Genomic DNA, 21,374 nt, shown 5'->3' with positions numbered 1-21,374 from the left:
CTAGTCTATTTCCCGCTCTTTGTCTTTCAGAGCAGTGGTGAGAGCACATGGCAGAGACACAGCAGGTGCATGTTAATCACAGCAACGAGGAGGATGAGGAAAGCCCAGAGCCAGAAACATCCCAATCCCAAAGGAGAAGATTTAAGGCCTCAATATCTTTTGCAGAGATGTTGGAGAAAGGCCAAGATCATGATTAAAGTTGTGAAGAGTCTGCAGAAGAATTTTGGGGTACGACGATCCAAGGATCTACTGAGGAAACACTGGTCAGACCAGAAACTGAGGGAGCACGATCAGTACAGAAAGATCAAGTGAGTTCTTCAAAAAAGTAAGTAGTTGTCGTGTGTTCATATTATTATTATTGCTTGCATACTGCTTCATGTGCATTTCTTTAGAGTTGCACAGTTTAAAATGGCCACTTTCATGTTCATGGGTTCAATAGTTCGTAGTAAACTTTGTTCCTTTGCCCACTTAAAATACGATTTTTTGGAAAGTTGCAGCTAACTACATTTGTTCAGGCCTACTTCTAGTCAAAGGAAAATTGTTGTCCAGAGGGGTTTTAAATATGAAATGCAAACTTGATTCAGTGTAAAGGAGAGGACTCTCAGCAGCTGTTTACACATCTGGAAACAAAAAAGCAGTTCGATTAGCACGGACTGCAAAAAGAGGTTACTTTGGGCACCAACATTTTTTTTTATGAATGGTCTTTGGTTTTTTAATGATGAAATTATGGTTAATTATGTTATTTGAAATTTAAAATAAATTATAAAAAAAATGTTTTTTTGTATTAATTAACCTTATTTTTGGAGGTAAAAAAATGTTTTGGTGCCCAAAGTAACCTCTTTTTGCAGTCCGTGCTAATCAAACTGCTTTTTTGTTTCTATATGCTATTTGGTTACGGCACTAATACCTTAATTAAGGACTCAATAAGGGTAGCACTAACTTAACCCTTTACTAGTGGACACATCTGCTTTTTCTCATCTTTCTCATCTTTTTTCTCTTTCTTTCACTTTTTCCCCCCTCTTTTTTTCTTTAATTAATTTCTTTAATTAAATCGATTATATTTTGATCAGTAAGGTCATTATTTGCAGGTCCACCCTATAAATATACCAAGGCTATTCCTAAATCGTTATTTTTGAAGAAATTTTTTTTTATAGCACGTATAGGATATGGCGTTTATGTTGGGAGAGGAAATAGACCAAGAGATAAAAACAGTGTTTAGTACAAATACACCGCAAACCTTTCACCAGGACAATGAGATAAAAAATACATTTAAAGAGCATAAGAAATTGTTGATTAAATCGAAAATGGGATGTGTCTTCACTTGAGACTTGTATATCTTATCGTATGGTTCCGAGGGGTTTGAGAGAGAAAACGATTCCAGCTGAACACCTGCATACTGATAGTTTTCTACCCAAATGGAAAGAATTATGTATCAACCATGGCTTAGCGGATATGGGACTAATAGTTGAGGAAGAAAAAACTCAATTGATTTCCATACAATCTTTAATAACTGAAAGTGCGAGTAGCCTTGAGAGGTTTAAAGAGACGGATGAATTTACTAAACAAAATGATATCTTAAAAAAAGAGATCGAAAAAGATCGAAAGAGATCGAAAAAGTAAAAATAACAAAACAAGCAAAATTTCGGCGTAATCTAGCTGACTTTGACAAAGACGACGTTTTCGACCTAACAGTCCCATGTGGACGCAGTCGATCACAGCGACGGGGTCGTCGTCAATATTCTAGAACTAATAGAAACAAATCACATAGTGAGTCTGATGATGATACACAAAAGACGGTTATTTTTTTAGACGAGGAGGCGAGGAATCCAACAAGTGGCCAAGTGTCACCCCCAAAAATAAAGACAGGTCTCAAAAATGCAAAACTGTTAAAAACCTCGCAGGAACGCACGTACACGAAGAGTCAAAAGAGAGTTTGATAGATCAGACATCAATATTAACAAAATGTGACATGACGGATAAAAAGATAATCTTAGGCCGCGTACACACGCGGGGACTGTTCGCTCAACTTTGTCCGCTGAACAGTGTTTCGGCGGACAGTCCGCTCGTGTGTGGGCTTTCAGCGGACAGTTTCAGCGGACAGTCTGCTGAACAAAGTTTTTCGGAAATTCCGAAAAACTGTCCGCTGAAACTTTGTTTCAGCGAACAGTCCCCTCGTGTGTAGGCTTGTTCGTCAAACTAAGTTCCGCGCATGCTCAGAAAGGATTTACACGCCGAAGTTTGCATTGCAGTGTATAGGACGTCGTTTTCTAGTCCCGTCGTACGTGCCGTTCACGTCATCGCGCATGGTTTCAGCGGACTGTTCGTTCGTCGTGTGTGAGCAAGTCCGTCCATGCTAATTTTGAGCGGACTGTCCGCTGAAACTGTTTGACGGACAAAGTTGAGCGAACAGTCCCCGCGTGTGTACGCGGCCTTACAGACTTAAAATTGTCAACTGATCATATTACTTTACTCCAAAAGGGAATGACTTTTTCCCCAGTGTCAAATATGGACGAATTCACAGTCTATAAGGACGTCACTCTATTTTTACGTAAAGTGTTCTTTCGTTCTCTCTATACATCAGACCCAGAGGTAAAGACTCATTCACTTGTTGTAGAAGACCAAAAAGCCTTGGCGATACTAAATTCCCTACTTGAGGAAAATGAGGGTCCTGCTGAGCAACTAGCCTCTATAAAAAGACCGGCAAATCTGTCTATACGGTCTCAAAAAATGCCCCCATTATCTAGAAATAAATGGTTGACCTTTTTCTAGATTTGGTACAGACGGATTTAGAAAAAATTGACTGGTCTCATCGATCTCCCGACAATCTTTCAGAGGGTGAATGGCAGGCCCTTTGCGATCTGAAAAGTAGACAGAATATTGTAATAAAAAGGAGTGATAAGGGTGGTAATGTTGTCCTTTTAAGTCAACAACAATACGAACGAGAGGCCAAACGTCTTCTTGACAGTATGACATGTTCGAAATTGGATGTCAACCCCTTCCCTAAACTGGTTGAGGAACTAAATCGAAAGCTGACGTTTGCCAGGGGCGAGGGATTACTTTCGGATTGCGAGTTCAGACATCTGCAAGTTTGTGAGTACAATATACCGACCTTTTACATCATTCCAAAAGTGCACAAAGACCTAAAAAATCCCCCGGGCAGACCCATAGTTTCTGCCTGTGGTGGTCCTCTTGAAAGGGTCGGACATTATTTGGACTCCCTTCTGCAGGATCCAGTTAAGAAATTGCGATCCTTTGTACAGGACACTAGACATGTGTTAGCAGAAATTGAGTCCTTAGATGTCTATAGCCAGCCAGATGAGTTATGGCTGGTAGGTATAGACGTTGAATCATTATATACCTCGATTCCCCACAAAGTAGGCATACAGGCAGTATCAAGTTCCCTGGATAGGGTTTACCCAGAATCAGGACCACAAAATGAATTTCTTACGGAGTTGTTGGAATTCGCTTTGACAAACCATTTTTTCCAGTTCCTGGCTACATTCTATCACCAGATTAGAGGTACTTCGATGGGCTCCGTCCTATGCGTGCCTTCATCTTGGTATATTGGAAGAAGAAGACGTCTATGCATCCTCGTTGTACCACGACCACACCTAGGTGTGGTTGCGGTACATCGATGATGTATTGATGATCTGGAGGGGCTCTCTAGGACAGTTACAACAATTTATGCTTGAGTTGAACTCAAATCAACGTAATATACGTCTAACTTACTCCTATGATCAGGAGAAGTTGTCTTTTTTGGATCTTCACATTTTTCTCAAAGATGGTCGACTCAGTACTTGCACATTCCAAAAGGAAACATCAGCAAATACCCTTTTGCATGCAACTAGCCATCATCCATATTGGCTTAAGAATGGCATTCCGGTTGGCCAATTCTTACGGGCCAAATGGAATTGTACAAGTACAGATGACTTCAGACGCGAAAGTAAGGAATTGTACGAAAGATTTCGTGAACGTGGGTATTCCCATGGGCAAATCAAAAAAGCTAAGAAGAAAGTGGCACTGAGGGAACGTAAGTGCCTTTTGACAGGCTCATTAGCGACAGCAAAAGCTTCACAAAAAGTAGCGGAACCAGTGAGGATTATAACTAATTATGGATCCCAATGGGATAAGGTCAGATCAATTCTGAACAAACATTGGGGTATTCTTACCAACTCACCCGGTTTGGCCAGAATTGTTGGCCAATCTCCCAGTCTTGTAGCAAGACGTGCAAGAAATCTTGGTGATATATTAATTAGCTCTGAGTTTACTAAAGATTTTGATCCAAGTTGGTTATCTGAGTTTCCACGCGCTAAAGGAATGTTTCCTTGCAATAAGTGCCAAATATGTCCGTATGTGCATCGAACAGCAGTATTCACGGACGCCACTGGTCAAGTGTCATTTGAGATACGAGATCTGATTAATTGTGCAACAACGAGAGTGATTTATGTAATTACTTGCCCTTGTTCCAAAATATTTGTTGGCAAAACCAAAAGAATGTTGAGAATTAGGACTGGTGAACACATACGTGAAATTAAAGATAGAAGTAAACCACCTGAGAAACCACTCACCAAACATTTTGCCATGTACCATGACCACAATCCTACGGGTATGACAGTAAAGGGTATTTATGCCCTAAAATTGCCTAGCAGGAGGGGTGACTTTGATCGCATCCTCCTACAAAAAGAAAAGTGGTGGGTGTATTGATTAAAGTCGCTCGCTCCAGCAGGCTTGAATACTGAGCTCAATCTGCAGGTGTTCTTGGAACAATAAGATCCTGATTTGCCATATTAGTATTTTTTAATATGGTGTTCAGGACTGTTTTTCTATTTACCGCATATTTAGATATGTGCTACATTTTAAATTTTGGTCTATTTTCTTCTCCAATTGTGTTGGTTGGTGTGTAGTATGGGGTAGTTTTCTTGGGTGATAGTGACTTTTTTCTTTAATGTTGGTATTCGTTATAGTGTGAGTATTATGGTGTTTGTCCTTGTTATGGTTTGTTACGTTTTTGTTAGTGAGTATCCTATACGTCTATTTTCAAAATGTCCAATTACGGATACAGTGAATGACTGACAGAAGTAGCCCTTATGAAAGGAGGTCTCTTGACAGACTTAACATTTTGTTAAACACAGGCAGAGATAAATGGTGATTTACTAATTGAACAAACCTGGGTAATCTGTTACAAAGGACGTGTGCCGGTGTGGTATGAATCGTCCGAGATGAAGCTACGCTAATAGCCAGCGAAACGCGTTGACGTCACATCTGGATGCTGGACGAACCTTGCATGGGTTGGAGACAGCTGATGCAGCCTGATACACGGAGTGTTCCGTTTTTCGAGAAATTCGATATTATTCCTTCATATGGACGATTGGTGTCTCCGTAAGCCCTCGTTTGCTAAAGCGAGCTATGTGTGCTGAACCATCAACAGCAGAGGATCACCTTTGTTTCTGGGCTGCCGAAATGTTCTCATATTGAAAATAACAACGATTGATGTCGGCCTGTGAGTAGTGCAACTTCATGCCCGCGAAGTAACTTTTGCAGGATTGGATAACCTGTTCTCATCTGAGCAATGAACAACAGCGCTTGGGAAGGCTGTGGTATTGTATGAGACATAATTTATGACTATTCAAAACCATCTGTTGATGTACTGTGATATTGCAGCATTTACTGATAAAATGGAAAAGAACTGCTTCTAGTCGTGAAACAAATCAGATGTTTTGCTATAAATTAGCGCTCTGTGGCCTCCGGGAACAAATAGCAGTCTCAGAAGGAAATAACTTCTATACCATAAAATAAATTTGGCTGATTCAAGCCGATTACTTTTTAAAATAACTTACACCAGGGGTGTCCAAACTTTTTTCAAAGAGGGCCAGATTTGATGAACTGAACATGCTCGAGGGCCGACCATTTTTCCTGACATTCTTTGAACCATTAAAATTCGGTCTAAGTGTGTTCGGCCGAGCACTAATACACTACCCAACAAGAATTCTCATGCCTTTGTGGCTGTGTGTGGTGAAGAGATGAACTCAAGTGTATTATTTGGATACACCGTATTTTTTGGGGTATAACACGCACCTTCACTTTAAGAGGGAAGCTTCAGGAAAAAAAAATTAAAATTTTAAATAAAGAACTGAAGCAAAATAAGGGTCAGTGCCCATCTGCAGACCCACAATTGCCAGGAACGCAGCGCCCACCATTGCCAGGAACGCAGCGCCCACCATTGCCAGGAATGCAGCGCCCACCATTGCTAGAAATGCAGCGCCCACCATTGCCACGAATGCAGCCCCACCATTGCTAGAAATTCACTCACCATTGCCAGGAATGCAGCCCCACCATTGCTAGGAATGCAGCGCCCACCATTGCTAGGAATGCAGCGCCCACCATTGCTAGGAATGCAGTGCCCACCATTGCTAGGAATGCAGCGCCCACCATTGCTAGGAATGCAGCGCCCACCATTGCTAGGAATGCAGCACCCACCATTGCTAGGAATGCAGCGCCCACCATTGCTAGGAATGCAGTGCCCACCATTGCCAGGAATGTACCCACCATTGCCAGGAATGCAGTGCCCACCATTGCCAGGAATGCAGCCCCACCATTGCTAGAAATTCACTCACCATTGCCAGGAATGCACCCACCACTGCTAGAAATTCACTCACCATTGCCAGGAATGCAGCCCCACCATTGCCAGGAATGCAGCCCCACCATTGCCAGGAATGTACCCACCATTGCCAGGAATGCAGTGCCCACCATTGCCAGGAATGCAGCCCCACCATTGCTAGAAATTCACTCACCATTGCCAGGAATGCACCCACCACTGCTAGAAATTCACTCATCATTGCCAGGAATGCAGCCCCACCATTGCACGGAATGCAGCCCCACCATTGCACGGAATGCAGCCCCACCATTGCACGGAATGCAGCCCCACCATTGCCCGGAATGCAGCCCCACCATTGCACGGAATGCAGCCCCACCATTGCCCGGAATGCAGCCCCACCATTGCCCAGAATGCAGCCCCACCATTGCCGGGAATGCAGCCCCACCATTGCCGGGAATGCAGCCCCACCATTGCCGGGAATGCACCCACTATTGCCGGGAATGCAGCCCCACCATTCCCGGGAATGCACCCACCATTGCCGGGAATGCACCCACCATTGCCAGGAATGCAGCCCCACCATTGCCAGGAATGCACCCACCATTGCCGGGAATGCAGCCCCACCATTGCCAGGAATGCACCCACTATTGCCAGGAATGCAGCCCCACCATTGCCGGGAATGCACCCACTATTGCCAGGAATGCAGCCCCACCATTGCCGGGAATGCACCCACTATTGCCGGGAATGCAGCCACCATTGCAGCCACCATTGCCAGGAATGCAGCCACCATTGCCAGGAATGCAGCCACCATTGCCAGGAATTCACCCCCAATTGCTAGGAATGCAGCCACCATTGCCAGGAATTCACCCACCATTGCCAGGAATTTATCCACCATTGCCAGGAATGCAGCCACCATTGCCAGGAATTCACTCACCATTGCCAGGAATGCAGCCCCACAATTGCAATTGCCAGAAATGCAGCCACCATTACCATCAGTGCAGCCATGGAGGGCAGGACGAGCGCCAAAGACATCCTACAGGAGAATTTCCTGTTTACACAACGGCCCCTTTAAGAGAAAGTCCCGCCTCCTCTGATGGACAGAACAGTCGTCCAATGGCAGATATGGGACTTCCTATTACAGCTGCCATGTACACAGGAAATTCTCAGCCTGTGTGCACGGCTCTCGTCCTGCCTCCTCCCTCCAAGGCAGCTGGACTATATATCTTTTGTGACCCCGGCGCTGGGAGATCGCCGGGGGCCACAAAAGATGTATATGTTTAAATAACCAGGCGGGCCGTTCAAAACCGGACCGCGGGCCGGACTTTGGACATGCCTGACTTACACTGTCACTGGCGAATGAACTGTACATTCACAACTATCGAATGAACATTCTGTTGTAAATATTTTTGGGAACCAGGCTGATAGTAATAGCTATAATTTAAAATTAGTCTCTGTTCCATGCTTGCTGTTGATTGCTGGATAAACATATTAACAGACATTGTGAGCATTTCTACAGGTTTAATTGGTTTATCATAACCATTTTTAGCAATCGGCAGCAATTGGTCCGGACCAGCGTCAATTTTGGTGTTTGTTGTGTGTGTCATTTATGTCTTGTCTGTGGTCTGTTTTATATGTTATATGTTATATGTTTGGTCTACTTGAGAAATGGAAATTTTTTATGAATGGTCTTTGGTTTTTTAATGATGAAATTATGGTTAATTATGTTATTTGAAATTTTAAATAAATGATAAAAAAAAAATTTTTTTGTATTAATTAACCTTATTTTTGGAGGTAAAAATTTTTTTTGGTACCCAAAGTAACCTCTTTTTGCAGTCCGTGCTAATCTAACTGCTTTTTTGTTTCTATATGCTATTTGGTTACGGCACTAATACCTTAATTAAGGACTCAATAAGGGTAGCGCTAACTTAACCCTTTACTAGTGGACACATCTGCTTTTTCTCATCTTTTTTCTCTTTCTTTCACTTTTTTCCCCCCTCTTTTTTTCTTTAATTAAATTGTTTACACATCTGGACTCAGGAGCACTAGTGCGGGACACCAGAACACCCTTTTTATTTGGGTGTGCAACACACGTGCTCCAGTGGATACTATAGGGGTGTCTCCATCTGTGAAACTTGCACAAAACAGGTAAGTATTAGAAAGTGTCAAAAATAATGTTTTCAGCTTTGAACTTTGCCAAAAAATAGAATTGTACCATACTTCCAAGCAATGTTCCATATTCCTATTTCTGCCCTCAAATATCAGTGTGCTAAATAGTTTCATAGTTAGTAAGGTTAAAGACACCAGTCCATCCAATTCAACCTGAGTGAGTATCTACATTTGTCCCTGTACATTGCACACTCACATTAGTCCCTACTCTCAAGGACCCACAATCCAAGGTCCTCATTCATATGCTATGGACAATTTTGGACAAAGGCCAGTTAACCTACCTGCATGTCTTTGGATTGTGGGAGGAAACCCACGCAGGCACAGGGAGAACATGCAAACTCCAGGCAGGTAGTGTCATTTTTGGGATTTGAACCAGCGACCCTTCTTACTTCTAGGTGAGAGTGCTAACCACTACACCACTGTGCCGCCCATTTCTTTTTTACATTCTCATAGGGGAGAGAAGACTCGGGACGTCTGAGGGCACCAGGAACCCCACACCTCCCAAAGAAGGGGAAATCGCAAAAACAGAAGCAGAGGAGGTGGAGGAAGGAGAGGTTGTTGAAATTGTCAAAATTGTCACCATAACAGGGGAGTGTCTGAGACCACAGCTTCAGGTAATAAATGTATGCCTGAATTTTTATAATACATGGTGTGTTTTTTGTTTATTTTTAGGTGATATGGATGTTGTGGAAGAAGAAATTCATTTTACCAGTGAAAGTGCCCAGATCCTCATCGGGGAGATAATGGGGTGCAATCACGATTTAGAAGATCTCAAGAAAAACATCAATGATGTTCAACAAAAAATGAAGATTATCATTGATGTTTTAGGGAGAAATGGAAACACACAAAACTAGCTAGCATGATTTGTGATTTTAAAAACCAGTTTTATATTTTTTAAAAAGCCAAATTTGGAAGATGCACATAGTGTGTCAACATGTGCTGTTTCCCATCGTGGGGGATCAATGTACGCATTTTGTGGGTGCAACCCCTTCCTCGCTACTAGGGATGAGCCAAACACCCCCGGTTCGCTTCGCACCAGAACCTGCGAACGAACCGAAAATTAGTGCGAACATTAGAATCCCATTAAAGTCTATGGGACTCGAACGTTCAAAATCAAAAAGTGCTAATTGTAAAGGCTAATATGCAAGTTATTTTCCTAAAAAGGGTTTGGGGACCCGGCTCCTGCCCCAGGGGACAGGTCTCAATGCAAAAAAAAGTTTTAAAAACTGATGTTTTTTTGGGAGCACTGATTTTAATGATGCTTAAAGTGAAAAAAAAAGTGAAATATTCCTTTAAATATCATGCCTGGGGGTGTCTATAGTATGCCTGTGAAGTGGCACGTGTTTTCCATGTTTAGAACAGTCCCTGCACAAAATGACATTTCCAATGGAAAAAAAAGTAATTTAAAACTGCTTGCGATTTTAATGTAATGTCAGGTTCCGGCAATATAGATGAAAATCATTGATAAAAATGGCATGGGCAGCCCCCCTGCCCATTACCAGCCCCTTTGGGTCTTGTACAGATGTTAAGGGGAATCCCGTACCCAAATTAAAAAAGGAAAGGCGTGGGGCCCCCAGGCCCCATATACTCAGAACAGCACTATACAGGCGGTGCAAACAATACAGGGACTGTGTAGGTTTGTTGTGGTAAGTAGAATCTGTTTATAATTTTGAACTGGTACATTTTTAAAGTGCAGCTCCAGTCAAAAATCTTTTTTAAGCTTTTTGGAAAACATAGGGAAGGGTTATAACCCCTGTATAATTTTTTTGCCAATCCATCTTTTTTCATCTCACTTCCTGTTGTCTCCTTCCGTTTACAAGTAGGAGACATTTGTAAGTTGGATGTATGAAAGTAGGGGCCTTCCCTATATGCTCTGCAGAAATGGGGGCCTAAGGTGTTGGTGTTGCCACAGCACTGTAAGCCCTCAAAGTGACTCTTGGTAGGAGCTGGAGCGTCCTGCTGTGAATGATTATATCAAGAATTGTAATTACATGCCATTGTTAAACAGTGGTCGAAAAATTGGGCCTTTGGTGGTTGTAGTGGTGGTGCTGGTGCCACAACACTGTGAGTCCTCACAGTTACTCTTGGTGGGCACTGGAACGGGCCCTGCAATGAAATTATATCAAGAATTGTAATTACATGCACCTGTTAAACAGGGGCTGAAAACACTGCAACACCTCGCAGAAACTTTAGTTGGAGAGCAGGAATGAGCCCTGCTGCAAAGTATTGCATGAAAAACTGTAATTACATTCTCTCATCAAATATAATCCCCATCCCATGGTCTGACCCTAATGCAGTCCTAAAAACTATTGCATCAACCATACCTAAAGCACACGATAAAACATGGTATTTACCAGAGATATTACTTAAAAACCCTTTATATTGTCACAAAATTGAACATGCTCTGAAAGAATATTTAACATTCAACAAAAGCCCAGATATGTCCCCAATAACATTGTGGGAAGCACATAAACCGGTCTTGAAGAATGGAATACTCAATAGAAAACGCAGAAATCTTGCCCATAAATTAGAAACACAATTTAATTCCTTTTTCTTATCTTTCCAAAGCAATCCTAATCCAACTACTACGCCTGGAATATGATCTTTTTCTTACAGAATCATCTGATAAATTACTGCGTCGTTCCAGACATGCTTTCTTCATGAAATCTAACGGTTCGGTTTGCACCAGAACTTTCGAACGGACCAAAAATTTGTGCGAACTTTAGAACCCCATTGAAGTCTATGGGACTCAAACGTTCGAAATAAAAAGTGCTAATTTTAATGGCTAATATGCAAGATATTGTTTTAAAAAGGGTTTGGGGACCCGACTCCTGCCCCAGGGGACATGGGTCAATGGGTAAATTTTTTCAAAAAACAACCGTTTTTTCGGGAGCACTGAAGAACTGATTTTAACCACTTAACAACCGGCCCATAGCCGAATGAAGGCTACAGGGCAGTTGCTTAACTCTGGGAAGCCGTCATATGACATCCTCCCAGAATTCCACTCTCGCGCACCCCCTGGGGCGCGCACTCGAGAGCATCCATGAACGCCGGATCACTTGTAAACAAACCGGTGTCATGTTATGACGTCGGTTCCTCCCTCCCCTCTCTGTACCGATCGGTACAGTGAGAGGGGAGAGATCGGTGTCAGCAGCGCTGTGGGCTGGATCTGCAGTGCCCATAGCGCTGCTCATCGACAATTAACCCAGCAATTCCCTGCCAATACTCTGCAATACCCTGCCAATAATCTGCAATACCCAGCAATGCCCCGCCAATACTCTGCAATACCCAGCAATGCCCTGCCAATACTCTGCAATACCCAGAAATGCCCTGCCAATACTCTGCAGTACCCTGCCAAAACTCTGCAATGCCCAGCAATGCCCTGCCAATACTCTGCAATGCCCTGCCAATACTCTGCAATACCCAGCAATTCCCTGCCAATACTCTGCAATACCCAGCAATACTCTGCAATAGCCTGCAATACCCTGCCAATACTCTGCCATAAACTGCCATACCCAGCAATACCCCGCCATACTTGGTGATACCCAGCCATACTCAGTGATATTCTGCCATACCCAGCTATACTCTGCAATACCCAGCAATACTCAGTGATACCCTGCAATACCCAGCCATACCCGGTGATACTCTGCAATACCCAGCCATACTTGGCCATGCTCAGCCATACTCGGGGATACCCTGCAATACCCAGCCATACTCGGTGATATCCTGCAATACTCAGTGATACCCAGCCATGCTCGGCCATGCTTGGCTGTACTAAGCCTCTGTATGTGAACAGGCTGTGGAAGTCTCAAACATGTGGTATCGCCGTACTCAGGAGGAGTAGGAGAATCTATTTTGGGGTGTCATTTTTGGTATGTACATGCTATGTGTTAGAAATATTGTATAAATGGACAACTTTGTGTTATAAAAAAAAAAAAAGCATTTTAACCATCGGCTGGCTGTCATATGACGTCCTTGACTTTGTGTGGGGATATCTGAATGATGCCTGTAGATACAGACATCATTCAGATATCAGCTTTTTCAGCCGGCGATTCCCTACACTAGGGATGAGCCGAACACCCCCCGGTTCGGTTCGCACCAGAACTTGCGAACGACCCCCGCGTTCGGTACGAACGTTAGAACCCCATTGAAGTCTATGGGACTCGAACATTCGAATTGGAAAGTGCTAATTTTAACGGCTAATATGCAAGATAGTGTCCTAAAAAGGGTTTGGGGACCTGCCTCCTGCCTCAGGGGACATGGGTCACTGCAAAAAAAAGTTTTAAAAACTGCCGTTTTGGCGGGAGCACTGATTTTAATGACGATTAAAGTGAAAAAAAAAAATATTCCTTTAAATATGGTGCCTGGGGGGTGTCTGTAGTATGCCTGTGAAGTGCCACGTGTTTCCCGTGTTTAGAACAGTCCCTGCACAAAATGACATTAAACGGAAATAACACCATTTAAAACTGCTTGCGGTTTTAATGTTATATCTGGTTCCTGCAATATGGTTGAAAATCATTGAGAAACATGGCATGAGTAGCCCTCCCTGCCCATTACCAGCCTATTTGGGTCTTGTACGCATATTAAGGGGAACCCAGTACCCATATTAAAAAAAGGAAATGCGTGTGGCCCCCAGGCCCTATATACTCAGAACAGCAGTATACAGGCGGTGCAAACAAGACAGGGACTGTGTAGGTTTGTTGTGTTAAGTTGAATCTGTTTGTCATTTTCAACCGGTACATTTTTAAAGTGTAGCTCCAGTCAAAAAAATCTTTAAGCTTTTTGGAAAACATAGGGAAGGGTTATCACCCCTGTATAATTTGTTTTGTCGTCCATCTTTTTTCATCTCACTTGCTGCTGTCTCCTTGCGTTTGCAAGTAGGAGATGTTTGTAAGTTGGATGTTTGAAAGTAGGGGCCTGCCCTATATTATAGCGGTATGTACTGGGTACAGAGCACGCAGACAGCACGCACTATCTCCTAACACTACTGACTGCAAGCTCTATTATTAACCACTTGTTAGCCCAATGTTTGCATAAAGTGAAAGATGAAGTTATGCTGAGTAAATAGATATCAAACATGTCACTCTTCAAAATTGCACATGCCCGTGGAATGGCGCCAAACGTCGCTACTTAAAAAATCCCCATAGGCGACGCTTTAATTTTTTTTTTACTGGTTTCATGTTTTGAGTTGCAGAGGAGGTCTAGGACTAGAATTATTGCTCTCGCTCTAACATTCTCGGCGATACCTCACATGTGTGGCACATGCGAGCACATGGGGACATGGGCGCTTTAATTTTAATTTTATTTTTTTATTGTTCATTTTACTTTATTTATGTTAGTTTGACATTTTTTTCCCCAAAAATATATTTTTGATCACTTTTATTCCTATTACAAGAAATGTAAACATCCCTTGTAATAGGAATATGGGGTGACAGGTCCTCTTTACAGTGAAATCTGGGGGGTCAATATGACCCCACATCTCACCTCTAGGCTGGGAAGCCTGAAATAAAAAATAAAAAAAAGATTCTGGCTTTGATCGTACTGGCGAGTTGGTAGAAGCACCGGAGGGCGGTGAGGGGTGGGGGGCGTCTATGGCTGGGTATTTCAGGGTATCACCGAGTATGGCTGGGTATCTCTGAGTATGGCTGGGTATGGCAATTTATGGCAGGGTATTACAGAGTATTGGCGGGGTACTACAGAGTAATAGCAGGGTACTGCAGAGTATTGGGGGGTACTACAGAGTAATGGCAGGGTACTGCAGAGTATTGGGGGTACTGCAGAGTAATGGCAGGGTACTGCACCGCAGAGTAATGGCAGGGTACTGCAGAGTATTGGGGGTACTTCAGAGTAATGGCAGGGTACTGCAGAGTATTGGGGGTACTGCAGAGTAATGGCGGGGTACTGCACTGCAGAGTAATGGCAGGGTACTGCAGAGTATTGGGGGTACTGCAGAGTAATGGCGGGTACTGCAGAGTATTGGGGGGTACTGCAGAGTAATGGGGGTTACTGCAGAGTAATGGGGGGTACTGCAGAGTAATGGCAGGGTACTGCACTGCAGAGTAATGGCAGGGTACTGCACTGCAGAGTAATGGCGGGGTACTGCAGAGTAATGGCAGGGTACTGCAGAGTATGCACTGGTATTGCAGAGTATTGGCAGGGAATTGAGGGGTTAAATTCGGTGAGCAGCGATGTGGGCACTGCAGATGCAGCCCACATCGCTGCTGACACCGATCTCTTTCCCCTCCGCTGTACCGATCAGTACAGAGAGGGGAGGGAGGAACAGGCATCATAACATGACGCCGGTTTGTTTCCAAGTGATCACTCCGTCATTTGACGGAGCAATCACGTGGTAAACGGCCGCTATGAGCGGCCGTTTACCGTGATCCGTGATGCGACCCGGCGGTCACGGATGCTCTCGAGTGCGCACACCTCGGGGCACGCGAGAGCAGAATTCTGGGAGGCCGTTAATTAACGGCCTCTCAGAGTTAAACAACCGCCCTGAAGCCGTTAATCGGCAATGGGCAGTTGTTAAGTGGTTAAAGCTAGATCACTAGCTATATAGGTGAGGTGAATATAGTGGTGTATACTGCAGTCAGGGCACAGACAACAGCCACTACACAGCAGCAAGATAGGAAATCAGCCAAAAACGATTGGTGTGTACTGTGTTGAAGGTACACAGAACACCCACTGCTTCAGATGCTAAGTAACACACTACACGAAGCCGCCTCAAAGGCGGCCTTATATAGTGTGGGGTGTGCACTACACAGCCTGAGCTATGATTGGCCACAGGCAGGATGCCTGTGGCCAATCATGGCTCTCCTCGCTGCCGGCACTGCGATTGGCCAAGCATGCGGGGTCACAGTGCATGCTTGGCCAATCATGGGGCAGCAATGCACTGCGCCACAGCAGTGCATTGTGGTCCGCGCGCGCGTCACTCGAATTTTGACGCGAACGGCCCAAACGTTCGGAATTCGCCGAACGGCCGAACAGCCAATGTTCGAGTCGAACGTACGTTCGACTCGAACACGAAGCTCATCCCTACCCTACACCATAAGAATGATCATAGTGGCTGTTCCACTGCTTGATCGTTCTTACAGGAGGCGAGAGGGGACTCCCCCCTCCCGCCACCCTCCGGTGCTTCTACCAACTCGCCAATACAATCAAAGCCAGAATCATTTTTTTATTTTTTTTATTTCAGGCTTCCCAGTATAGAGGTGAGATGTGGGGTCTTATTGTATTCTTATTGTAAAAAAGGACCTGTCATGCCATATTCCTATTACAAGGGATGTTTACATTCCTTGTAATGGGAATAAAAGTGACCAAAAATTTATTTTTGGGGAAAAAAGTGTCAAAATAAAGTAAAATGAGCAATAAAAAAATAAAAAAATGTAAAGCGCCCCTGTCCTCGTGTGCTCGCATGCAGAAGCAAACACATACGTAAGTCCCGCCCACATATGAAAACAGTGTTCAAACCACACATGTGAGGTATCGCTGCGAAGTTTAGAGTGAGAGCAATAATTTTGGCCCTAGAACTCCTCTGTAACTCAAAACATGTAACCAGTAAAAAAATTTAAAGCGTTACCTATGGGGATTTTTAAGTAGCGACGTTTGGCGCCATTCCACGAGCGTGTGCAATTTTGAAGGGTGACATGTTAGGTATCTATTTACTCAGTGTAACTTCATCTTTCACATTATGCACAAACATTGGGCTTTATAAAATAAAATAAAACAATATCTCTCCAGGAAAAAAAAGAAAAAAGCTGCATCTAAAACACCATCAAATATCAATATGGATACAATATTTAAAAAATATATAATGTTGCGCTAAATATATGTGAATGCTGTGATGCAATCGAAATTAAAAATAATTCTAAAAAGATGAGTGTGCGTAAATCCTATAAAAAAATTGTGAACTATCCTGTGCTAAAATCACACCAAAAATTGAAAAGTAGACTCATATTACATAAATTATTCAGAAAAGTAGGGATGAGCTTGGTGTTCGAGTCGAGCATATGTTCGACTCGAACGTTGGCTGTTCGCACGTTCAGCAAATACCAAACGTTATGGGCCGTTTGCTCCAAATTCGTGTGACGCTCTCTGCCCACAATGCACTGCACCATCGCATGATTGGGCAAGCATGCACTGTGACCCCGCATGCTTGGCCAATCACAGCGCCAGCAGGGAGGAGAGCCATGATTGGCCACAGGCAGGATGCCTGTGGCCAATTATAGCTCAGGCTGTGTAGTACACGCCAGGGATCCAGGGAGAGCAACTGCAAGCAGGTTGGAAGCCAGGAGTCTTGAAACAACAGCGGCAGATGGTTCCTAGTGATGTGACCAAACGTGAAGGCAAAGGAGAAATGAGCTGGAAGACTTATATATAGGCAGGCCAGACGAGCATCATCAGGAACAGCTGGTAACTGTGGGAGAGGGAAGAGAGCTGGCAATTAGCCGACAGCTGAGCGGCCAGCCCAGAGGAGGAAGGGCTAAGCCAGCCCTGACCCCATCTGCCATCTGCAGGAGTTAGTGGGTGTTGTCTGTGTGCCTTCAGCGCAGTATTCATCTGTATCAACCTATATTGCTTTTCTCTAATTGAGCCATCTGCCATCTGCAGGAGTTAGTTGGTGTTGTGTGCCTCCAGCACAGTATACACCTCTATCTCAGAGTATCTCAGAGTTAGGACGTTGAGACAGAAGGGCGCCAACTCCAGTCTCAGAAGCATCAACTTCTAGGATAAAAGGCAATGTAGGATCAGGATGTGCCAACACAGGAGCAGAAACAAAAGCAGCCTTGAGAGTCTCAAAGGCCTTAATGGACTCCGGAGACCAACTCTCTGGGTTACCGTCCTTTCTGGTCATATCAGTCAGAGGCTTGACCAGAGAAGCTATGTTACGAATAAACTTCCGATAGTAATTGACAAAGCCCAGGAAACGCTGCAGAGGACGTAAACCCACGGGTCGAGGCCACTGTAGGACTGCCGAAAGTTTCTCTGGGTCCATTGAAAAACCAGCAGTGGAAATGACATAGCCCAGGAATGTAACCTGTTCACGATGGAACTCGCACTTCTCCAGTTTACAATATAGATTCAGCGTCAGCAACATACTCCTCCATGGCCTTATCCTCCAAGACCGACAAAGGGTAAACCTGGCCACGAGGAGGTATGGCACCAGGTTGAAGATCAATTGCGCAATCATAAGGGCGGTGTGGAGCCAAACTACCGGCTTGACCTTTATCAAAGACATCGCCAAAATCACGGTACTCCTCCGGCAGGGAGGGGAGTGAAACAGTGTACAGGACCTTGGATACCTTCAGGAAGCATGTCTCACTGCATTGAGGTGACCAGGAGAGAACCTCAGCATGGAGCCAACCAAAAGAGGGGTTGTGCCTCTGTAACCAAGGATAACCAATAACCAGCGGAAATCTGGGTGAGGAAATAACTTGGAATTGGGTTATCTCATGGTGAAGAGCCCCTACGGCCATGGACAACGGAACCGTCTCATGAGTCACATGGGCAGGCTGTAAAGGTCTCCCGTCAAGAGGCTCAATGGCAAGTGGAGTGTCACGTAGCTGCAGCGGAATCGAGTGCTGCGAAACAAATGCAGCATCAATGAACAGGCCTGCAGCCCAAGAGTCGATTAGAGTCTGTATCTCGATGGACGACTCAGCCCAAGAAAGGGTGACCAAAACCAGGGGCTTATCCTTCTGGATAACTGGGGACAAAACAATGCCACCTAAGGTCTGTCCATGACAGAACCTCAAGGTTCGGGCGTTCCCTGGATGGGTAGGACAAGACTTCAAAAAGTGACCTGCCTGGCCACAATAAAGGCACAATCTCTCCCTCCTCCTAAAGGCTCTCTCATCCGCAGAGAGACGCGTGAAGCCCAGGTGCATGGGTTCATCTTCACTGACCAACTCGGTACCAGGAGGCATGGAAGGTGAGGGAGGCATGGGTGGGACTACAAAGCTCGGAGGCAAACGTACAGTAGGCTTCTGCAAGCGCTCCTTAAGAGAAAGTCTTTCTCTGAGTCTGGAATCAATGAGGATGGCAAACGAGATCAAGCTCTCCAGCTCAGTGGGTATATCTCGGGCTGCTATCTCATCCTTGATGGAATCCGAGAGACCATGAGAAAAAGCAGCCACGAGGGCCTCATTGTTCCAAGCAACCTCTGCTGCCAGAGTACGGAATTCAATGGCATAGCCGGCAACAGTTCTCGTACTCTGATGGACATGAGGCACTTGGCAGCAGAAGCGGAGCGTGCAGGAACGTCAAAAACCCTTTTAAAGGCCTTCAGCACAGTATACACCTGTATCTACCCTTTGTTGCTCTTGTCCAATTGAGACATCAACCATCTGCAGGAGTTAGTGGGTGTTGTCTGTGTGCCTTCAGCGTCGTATACACCTGTATCTACCTATATTGCTCTTCTCTAATTGAGCCATCTGCCATCTGCAGGAGTTAGTTGGTGTTGTGTGCCTCCAGCGCAGTATACACCTGTAGCTACCTATATTGCTCTTCTCTAATTGAGCCATCTGCCATCTGCAGGAGTTAGTGGGTGTTGTCTGTGTGCCTCCAGCGCAGTATACACCTGTATCTACCTATATTGCTCTTCTCTAATTGAGCCATCTGCTATCTGCAGGAGTTAGTGGGTGTTGTGTGCCTCCAGCACAGCACAGTATACACCGGTATCTACCCTTTAATTGCTGGTGTTCTATATTAAAGGCATCTGCAGGAGTTAGTGGGTATTGTGTGCCTCCAGCACAGCACAATATACACCTGTATCTGCCCTTTATTGCTGGTGTTCTATAATAAAGGCATCTGCAGGAGTTAGTGGGTGTTTTGTGCCTCCAGCACAATATACCTTACCCAATTGCTGGTTTTCCCATCTCCCGGCAGGCCATTACCATGTCTGGAAGGCCAACAAGGAGAGGCAGACAGGCACGAGCCAATAAAAGAGGGCAAGCAGGCTCTGTGTCTAGAGACAACAGTGCATCGTCATCAGCACGTGGCCATGGGACACACTTGTCCTTATTTTCGGCAGCTGGACGTGTTGAGCCGCATCATGCGGAAGACTTGGTAGAGTGGATGACCAAGCCCTCTTCATCCTCCTCATCCTCTCTCACCCAGGCTCAGGGTAATAGCAAAGCAGCTGCCAAAGTATCCTATTCCCGCGTCTCAATGTCATCATCAGTGACTCCTTCCCTAGACCCACCACGTCCTCCTGAGGAGTCCCCTGAACTCTTTGAGCACAGTGTTGGGTACATGCTCCAGGAGGATGCCCAGTGTTTTGTAGGCTCTGATGATGATACTCAGCTAGAAGAAGGCAGTAGCGTGAGCGCAGAGAGAGGGGATGCTCAAGAAGGACAGCAATCTAGCAGTCATGTTCCACAAGCTGAAGCATACTGCCAGGTTTGCTCCAGTGATGAAGAGGTAGGGGATGATGAGGGCACTGACTCCAAATGGGTGCCTGGTAGGAGAGAGGAGGAGGAGGCACATCTCCAATGAGGCAGGATGCCCTCTAGGGGCCAGCTTAGGGGCAGCACACTGACTGAATCACACCGCAGAGCTCCGCCTGTGCAGGGCGCTGCCTCTGCGCATTATTCTAAAAGTTCTTTGGTGTGGGCCTTTTATGAGACAAGTGCATCAGATCTCACCGTTGCTGTTTGCAACATATGTCTCAAGTGTATCTCACATGGCCAAAACATCAGCCGCTTGGGCACCACATGCTTGACCAGACATATGTTGACTTGCCATGCAGCTCGTTGGAAAGCTTACCTCAAAGACCCACACCAAAGAACAAAGCGGACCTCTCCTTGCTCCTCATCAGCTGGGATCTCCAACCCCACTAGACCTTCAGTTCTTTCTGAAACCTGCGCTGAGAGGAATGAAGGTGTAGAATTAGGTGTGTCACAGCCAAGTGCTTGCGGGCACTCTGCTAGCAGTACACCCACGTCTAATTGTAACAGGCAAATTTTCCTGCCCCAGCTGCTGAACCGTAGAAAGAAGTTCACTCACAGCCATAAACATGCCCAGCGGTTGAATGATAGCTTGGCTAAATTGCTAGCACTTCAACTGCTACCTTTTCAGTTGGTAGACTCGGCCCCCTTCCGTGAGTTTGTGCAATGTGCGGTTCCTCAGTGACAGGTCCCCTGTCACGGAAGGCGATTCCAGCTTCCTTCCGGCATGTCCTTGCCTCGCTGGACAGGGTGGTCAGTGGTAAGGTGCATAGAACTGCCTTATATGTGACATACCCACCAGGTGGAACTCAACATTGGCCATGCTGCAGCGGCTGCACATGCAGCAGAGGGCCACCAATGAGTACCTGTGCATCTACGGCACTAGGACAGGGTCAGGGGAGCTCATTTTTTTTCTCACCACGCCAGTGGGGCATGATCAGGGATGCATGCACTGTTCTGTCACCGTTTGAGGAGGCCACAAGGATGGTGAGCAGTGACAGTGCATGCATCAGTGACACTGTTCCTCTTCTCCACGTGTTGGAGCATACGCTGAGTGGAATAATGGACAGGGCACTTGAGGCAGAACAGAGGCAGGAAGAGGAGGACTTCCTTGCCTCTCAAGGCTCCCTTTATCCAGACAGTGTTCCTGCTGTCCCACCTATCAC

This window comes from Lithobates pipiens, unplaced genomic scaffold, assembly GCF_037356315.1.
Source record: "Lithobates pipiens isolate NorthernLeopardFrog02 unplaced genomic scaffold, aLitPip1_a1.2 Scaffold_27, whole genome shotgun sequence".
NCBI lineage: Eukaryota > Metazoa > Chordata > Amphibia > Anura > Ranidae > Lithobates > Lithobates pipiens.
The sequence above is the reverse complement of the archived record's forward strand: the minus strand, read 5'-3'. Positions refer to the sequence as shown.